Here is a 7,542-nt window from a genome sequence, read left to right on the forward strand (position 1 = left end):
TGGCCTTGAGAGGATGCGTTAAATGCCAGGGTGTGGCGAGGCCGGTCATATGAAAGGAGATGCTTGGAGTTTGGCCTGGTATAACCACAGTAAGGAGAGTGGATATGACTGCTCTCAGTAACTATATCAATGAATAAATGCTGGAGAAGGAAAATAATTATTTTGGCTGAATGTCAATAGTGATGCAAAATACACCAGTATGAACTGACTATTAGTAAGTTCAGACCAAATATTTGAAAACAATTAACATTACGTAACGGATGAGAGCCTGAGTGTAATCTATAAAATGATTTATTACAGTATTTGGGAATTGCGCTTGGTAACATAGGAGGTCACTTTCAGTTCTTTCCCCTCAGGTAGGAGAAACATTGCCGGCCTGTTAAACAGAGGTAAAACTCCTGAAATTTTGCTTAAATTACAGAACTAACCAAGTAAGTTTTCTTGTGTTTTGTAGGGCTTACTGGCAACTTCACTAAATTTTTAGTATGCTCGCCTCTTAATATTGTGAGTGCAACTTTAACAGTTGGCTGTGTCTTCTTTGTAAATATAATAATTAGCATGCAATGTAGTGAAAATTCAGAGCAGTAGTCCATCTGTTTACGTAGCACTTTTCTTTCGGAAGAATTAAATATAAAATTATTCATATAATTTCTGTAAATAGAAACAGAAGTCTGTCTGCAGTGTATTCCTCTTAAATCCTGCTATTTTTAATCCATTAAAAACCTCTTCAAACATTAGGACTGTACCACCCCAATAATGGGAATAAGTTTTGAGTGGAAAACAACAGTTAGAAAGCTTGTATTTGGGAGGGAAAAGAAAGAATGTAGAGATGGAAGTGGGCCATGGTCTACAGCTGTTTCATACAAGGGTGGTGATCCTGTTGCATAGTTGAAGACTGGCTTTTGTCAGAGGTCTTAGGTAGACTTTTGATTTAGTAACAGGTTGGTGCTTTGCAAGCATTTGCTCAAGCGCCAAAGAACACGCAATAGAAATGCTTCGTGGGTTTTGCATCAGACTTGAGGCTTTAGCAATTACACGAGTCACGCAGAATTGCATGCGAGTTGAAGTCCGAGACCAAAGTTAGAGAGGCGTTTTCATGAAGGACAGCTATTGTTTACCAATGCCATATGGAATTTAATATAGTTGCAAACAACATTTTTAAAGCTTACATAAGAACGGAATTGCATGCTGCAGGATCGTCTGTCTTGTCTAAGTAGGCAAAATATTCCCCTGTTTAAAAAGAAAAAGAAGGGGAAACATGACGATAAACAGTATTTTTTCATTTGCACTGAAAGCTTTCCTGTTTCTCAAGAGTATTTGATTAACGTAGATAAATGCATAAATGTATGGAGGGTGATACAGGAATAATAAAAGCATCAGATGTCCCAACGACATATCTGGAAAATTTTATAACTCTAAAGATATATTAGACTTCTGTGGAATGCACGGATGATGCGTACAATAATAAGATAATATTTTGTTGATCTGAGTTCCTGATTATTGGATAATTTAGTTACAGTGTCAAAACAATATATTAATATGGAAAATTGCAGAATAATTTAGCTTGTGTACTTCAATTGTTTGATGGAAGCTCTAGTAATTTATTCGGCTAAACTATTCCTAGGTTTTATTCTATAAAACCTCACTGATCTATAATTTAGCTTGTTTGGCTTTATAATGCGATGACAACTTGCAGCTAAATGCAGAAAGGATTTACAGGTTAACAAAGTTTAAGCGAAAAATTGTTTGTGCTGGTAAATTGGAGTTTAGTTTCTTTGTTGTCCGGATTGTGAGTGGCTCTACACAGGTTTTTACTATCTAATGCAAATTAAATGTGAATTTTTTCTCTTAAGGAGGCATGCAGTGCACATTGTTATTAAAACAGAAAGCTATGAATGTAGATAACACTGGTAGCATTGCTGTACTTTGTCAAGTATCTGCCAAGAATCAGAAAGCTACACGTTATTAAAGGGGATATGATCTGAAGGAAAATGCAGTGTCTGTAGGGTTGTTGGGCTAGACCTTGTAGAAACTAAGAAGAAGAAAGGGCTAGGTCAAGACAGACAATAAAAATAACCCCCCAAAGAATTTTTCCTCTTTTTTTCTCAAAAATGTCAGGAATTGTGGAAGGTTTCACAAATGGAAAAGTTGGGGAGGTGGCCAGGAAAAGAGGCGTTTCTCTTCCGTCAGAAGCGCTGTTTCCGTGTTTGCCCCTTCTTCACATAGATCTCTTGGAAAGTAACTCACCAACAGCAGAAAACGTTGCATGATGAATCATATGATTTTTTTTTTTTCCTCTTTCTTACCACAAATTTGAGTTTAAAGTAAGATCTTTCTTAATCCCTCAGAAGACAGGAAAAAAACCCTTCATTGTATCAAAAAAGCAGTATACGTGAATGAGAACTGTTTTCTTATGTTGATTTTTATGCATAGTAGCTAAAGAACTCATTGCTCTAAGGATTTTTTGAAGTAAAAAAATTAGCAGGGGTCAAAAGAGCCTCAGAATTGTATTGATAACACAAATTTCGAAGGTATATTTGCTGATAATATACATTAAGATACTAGGAAATCTGGTTTTAAATCAATCTTCAAACATTCTTGTCCTTTGTGCCGTTGTTAAAGAAAAATTATACGGGCTCAGATTAAATACCCCCATAGGTGAAGTAGGATTTATTCAACAGTACTTGATTTTGGAATATAAAACAGGGCAAGCAGATAGCAATCCTTCCCCAGAAAACTTCCCATGCTTTCTGTGTCTGCGGTTCTTGAAGTTATGGAAACACAGGTGATGGATACCCTGTGCCTTTGTCCAGAAGTACCTTCTTGCCTTTTCTCACCATTTTTTCCAGTTCATTTCTTGCATCTATGTAAGTTATTGATGTCCGCAGTGTCCTTCAGTTTGACAAGGGGTTGCTTTTTGGTTTTGAACTCCTTTCTTTTCTACTCCCTCGTATAAGAAACAGCAAGGGAGCACTGCTTATTTGGGAATTCTTCCGCTTGGGTTTTGTACACATTCATCATAGTCCTGCCCTGCAGTTACGCCTCGTTTTGTCTTTTTTGAAAGGGTTAACTCTGGAAACACAAGTAGTGTAGCCCTCTTAGAGCACACATAGATGAACTGGGTTGGCCTGGTATAGGCGTATCTTTTTTGTTGTGATTCAGTAGTACAACCCTCAGCTTCCTGGATTTGTCCAAAACCTCTGCGATGGAACTGTAATTTTAAGTCACCGATCTTTTGCCATTCTGGGATGGAGAATATATAAATTTCTGACTTCAGTGAGTGAAGTCCTGGGGTTTTCATCCACCTTGATTATGGAGTGACCAGCTGAGGCTGCTTCATCCATATTTATTGCTCTCTCTGTTTGTATAGCCTCTTTCATCCCATGTATCTGCTGGGTTTGGAAATCAACATTTTCAGGTGCCTTTGAATTCTGAGCAGTATGGAATATTTTTTTTCCGTAGGTATGAAACGTTTGTTTCCAGTGATTTAAAGGGAATGCAAAGTGTACTGAATACATAACTGGAGGAAAACCAATTAAGAATTAAGAACTTTCCTTGTTGTACAGTTTACATCTATATGTTTTATAGAGAGCTTAATGTTAGTGCTGGGCCACTGAGTATCTTCAGACATTTTTGTGAACTCGGGATATAATAGCGTATTTTCAATGAAATCAAATGCACCCAAAGTACCTGTTAGCATAAGAATCTTCTCTAGAATAGTCTGGTTAAATATTAATGCAAAGACTTTTGCCGTTGCACATTTTTACCCATAATTTCTTTAATTTGGTATTACGCGTTTTTGCATAATTTAAATATAGACATCTGGAAAATTTACTTAGCCCCAGCATACTGTTATGTTTTACTGAAAGTGTCTGCGCAGTGTATTCTCAGGACTGTGTGGCAGCAGCTAACTGTTCAATATTTAAATAAAAGAATTGAGGTTTTGCATTGGAAAGTGTAACAGAAATTAAACTCTTCCAAGAGGTTCTGTTCATTAAAAGGGCAGTGTACTAATTACGTGTATTCTTTAGTATGCGCTGGGCCAGTAGCAGCATATGTTTCACTCTACTGGTAGATTGGTCAAGCAATGTTAGAAAAGTCTTTTGGGCTTATTTTCTTTTTTAATTTAATTCGGTATGCTGTTGGTTAAGAAAGTAAACTTGTGTGATTCCATTTTTGCGCGTGCATTTAAAGAAATGCATTTAAAGAAATACTTTTAAAGCAATCCTATTTGTCTTAGAGGTGTTCTTTATCATGGGCAGTTGTATATGACGAAGATTAAGTCTACAGCTCAAATAAATACTTTACATGAAGCTTTTGTTCCTGAACTACCAGAACATAGCGTAGCTGTGAGCTTGGAGATGCCTCCCTATCGGTTAATACAGCAAAATTAATACATCAGTGCGGAAGGGATGAGATTTTACAATAGCTCTTGTATCTCTCACAGAAGTGTTAATGAATTTACTATATCAGGATATTTCTGACTGTTGAGTCAGAGCTGAATTCAAAGAGCCCATCATTTAAATACATAATATAATGCCCTTATTTTAACTTTGACTCAAGAAAGTGTTTTCTTATGTACTGGCTCAGAATTATTTTCTGAGTTTCTACTCTTCAAATAAGCCCATTTGATGTAGTGGCTTCTAAAGAAGAAAACTTCCCCCCCCCCTTCCCCCAGTAGCCATTTATATTAACAGGAGTGCTGCTTTGTGGATAATACTTGGCTTGCTTTATTTTTCACAGTTTATGAACGCATCTTAAATACTGAGGGAGTCTGTGTACACTTTTCTGTTCAAGGATAGTACAAGTTAAGATGCATTCAGTACATTCAGCTTTCTTAAACTGTACTTCGAGGTTTTCATAAATTTTCTGAATTAGTGTTTTTTTAATAGAGACAGTGACCTTTCTTGCTCTTGTCATTTGACTTATGGATTCACTGCTACTTAAAATTATGTTGCACAAATGAAAGTGAATCAAATCATGGCTCAAACCTAATGATTTCCCTGCCTTATAATAGCTTACAGACCTTCAATTTATTTCAAAAGAGGTCTGTCCTCCTTTAGAAACATCCTTCCTATGCAGTCGAGGGTGAAAAAGGGACAATTTGGCTACTTCTTTCTGGCCTTTTTCTTCTCTTTCTCTCACTGTGGGAGAACAGAGTAATAAAGATCTATTGTTGATGAGGTTTCTGTGATTTTTGTTTGGGGCAAAAGGGCACAGTTTGGCATTTGGAGGCTTCCTTGCAGAAGCTTTTGAATCTGGAATTAAAGTTTAAGCCAAATGATTAAAGTTTAGCAGTTACCCCAGACACCTGATTAAGATTCAGGATTTTTAGTAAATTGTGTCTGAAGATAAAAGCTAATTTGCAGCAAGTATTAAAGAAAAAAAAATTATAGCTGATCGCAGCTACTGTCCGCTGCATTTATTATAATGCTTCTATCAACAGGATGCATTCTGTGTGTGAATGGTAGTCATTTACAAAGTAAGGGTTTAGAAACTCAATTAATTTGTGTTTTTTAATTTTGATCTGAATAAATAAGCAACACATCTATTTTAAATCACAATTATACATGCTTTATTCCGAATATAGTAAAAATGTGTTGAATATTAAAAGACTGGAAAATAAAGAATCATTTTCTTTCTTTACTCTTAATTATTTGTGAGATATTTTGCTCACCCAGTGATAATTTCCTTGCCTCCTGGGGTGTCTATTTAGTCCTCAGTCAGGGACGTTAGCAAATGCTTTGTTATGCTGGGGAAAAAAATGTTCAGCTCTTAATATTTTATCAATTCCATTGGGCCAAAGGTGCCAGCAGCTGTGTAAATGGTTACCAGTCCTCAGTGTTTTAAGTCTTCAACCTTGTCATATGGGAACAATATAAATTACGTATAACAGTAGATGCCACTCAATAAATATTTAATATGTGATAGGTATTTTTGACTGAAATTACTTTTTCTCTCGAACGATGATTTAAGCTGTATTTTTTGGTTTTATGAGGTGACGCTTTCATAATATCAAGGAATAGCTGGGTGCATTTTGAATGTCAGAGCTGCAGGGCAACATGAATCACAGCTTTTCTTCTTTCTTCCTGAATGCTGGAGAACTTTAATTCATCCATGACCAGAGTGGATTTCCCGGTTTTGTATTGGAGTGTCTTTTGTATGTTGTGTCATCATCTTGTCTTGCCTAGGTGTATCCATGCTCAGAATTTTTTAAACAGTATCAATATTGATGATGTTTTGTACTGTGCAGGGAAATGAGATATTGCATCTGTTTTCTTCTTTCAGATTTGTCAAGTTGCTGTACTTGGGAAAATATATATAACAATCTATCTGTTTTTTCTTACAAACAGTGTAGTGTCTTGGTTGGCTCTGGAGGAGGCATACTGATGACTTGGAAAAGGAGCAGTCACACTGCTGTCAGAAAACCTATTTTCTGTGTTTACTAGCACCAGGAGAAAAGTGTGTGCTTTATAATACACAGAAGCGATACTTGCTGATGTTGCCTCTCCTTCCTCGGTTGTCAGTCTTCCTTGGCTCATAAGGGCTTAGCTGTTTTACTCAGAAAAACGCATTCATTTTGAAAGGCGGTGTGTGTACACAATCACAGTCTCTGTTGCTGTTATCTTCCAGGCCTAGAAGCTAATAGGATTTTGTTTCAACTTGAAAAATAAACTTTATAAATACTAAAACTTATTTCAAAGCTGTAATTAATTTCTCATTTATTGCATAGACTGTCTGATCATTACTACATCACATGATATTTTATCCAAGGTCGAAGTCTCCCATTTGTAGTCCTGCAGAATGATGCTTCATCCTACAGGTGGCTGTACAATGTTGCCCAAAGGAATTTTGAAGAATTGAAATTATATGCTGCCAATATTTCCTACACTTATTTACTGTTGTCAGTGCTTCCCTTACATTGGATGATGTTTTAACTGCTTAGGCTTACCGAGTTTTCAGATGTCTGGGGTTTTTATTGTGCAAGGTTCAATTTATTTAAAGGATTGCCAAAGAGTTTTCAGTTTTGTACAATGTTGCCCAAAGGAATTTTGAAGAATTGAAATTATATGCTGCCAATATTTCCTACACTTATTTACTGTTGTCAGTGCTTCCCTTACATTGGATGATGTTTTAACTGCTTAGGCTTACCGAGTTTTCAGATGTCTGGGGTTTTTATTGTGCAAGGTTCAATTTATTTAAAGGATTGCCAAAGAGTTTTCAGTTTTCTGTTCCTTAGCCGTACTGAATTCTGAGGAGTTTTAAATTCTTTTTACCATTATGCAAGGTGGTACGTAGCTTGCTTTTAGACAACATTGCTTTGTTACGCTCTTGATTGATCTTCCTTATCTGGTATAATTCAGCTGTTTGTCTGTTTTTTTTCAAATAACACCTTCACAGATTTCCTGAATAGCAAGCTTGGAATGCTCAATGGAAATACAGTCGCATTGAAAATGTAAAAAAACATTAAAAAATCCACTTTTTTTTTGTGCTATTACAGAGAATAAGTTACATTAAATGTAGTTTAGAAAGAGAAGGAAG

At 36.1% G+C, this 7,542-nt stretch overlaps 1 protein-coding gene across 1 annotated transcript in view; it reads left to right on the forward strand.

Moving 5' to 3' along the window:
• The window catches only part of LOC104075959 (kinesin-like protein KIF16B), a gene marked incomplete at its 3' end in the record, with an annotated part of 49,832 nt that overhangs the window by 40,181 nt on the left and 2,109 nt on the right, over positions 1-7,542 (forward strand). The window lies entirely within an intron of this gene.

The sequence above is a fragment of the Fulmarus glacialis genome, unplaced genomic scaffold, assembly GCF_000690835.1.
Source record: "Fulmarus glacialis isolate BGI_N327 unplaced genomic scaffold, ASM69083v1 scaffold13454, whole genome shotgun sequence".
Taxonomy (NCBI): Eukaryota; Metazoa; Chordata; class Aves; order Procellariiformes; family Procellariidae; genus Fulmarus; species Fulmarus glacialis.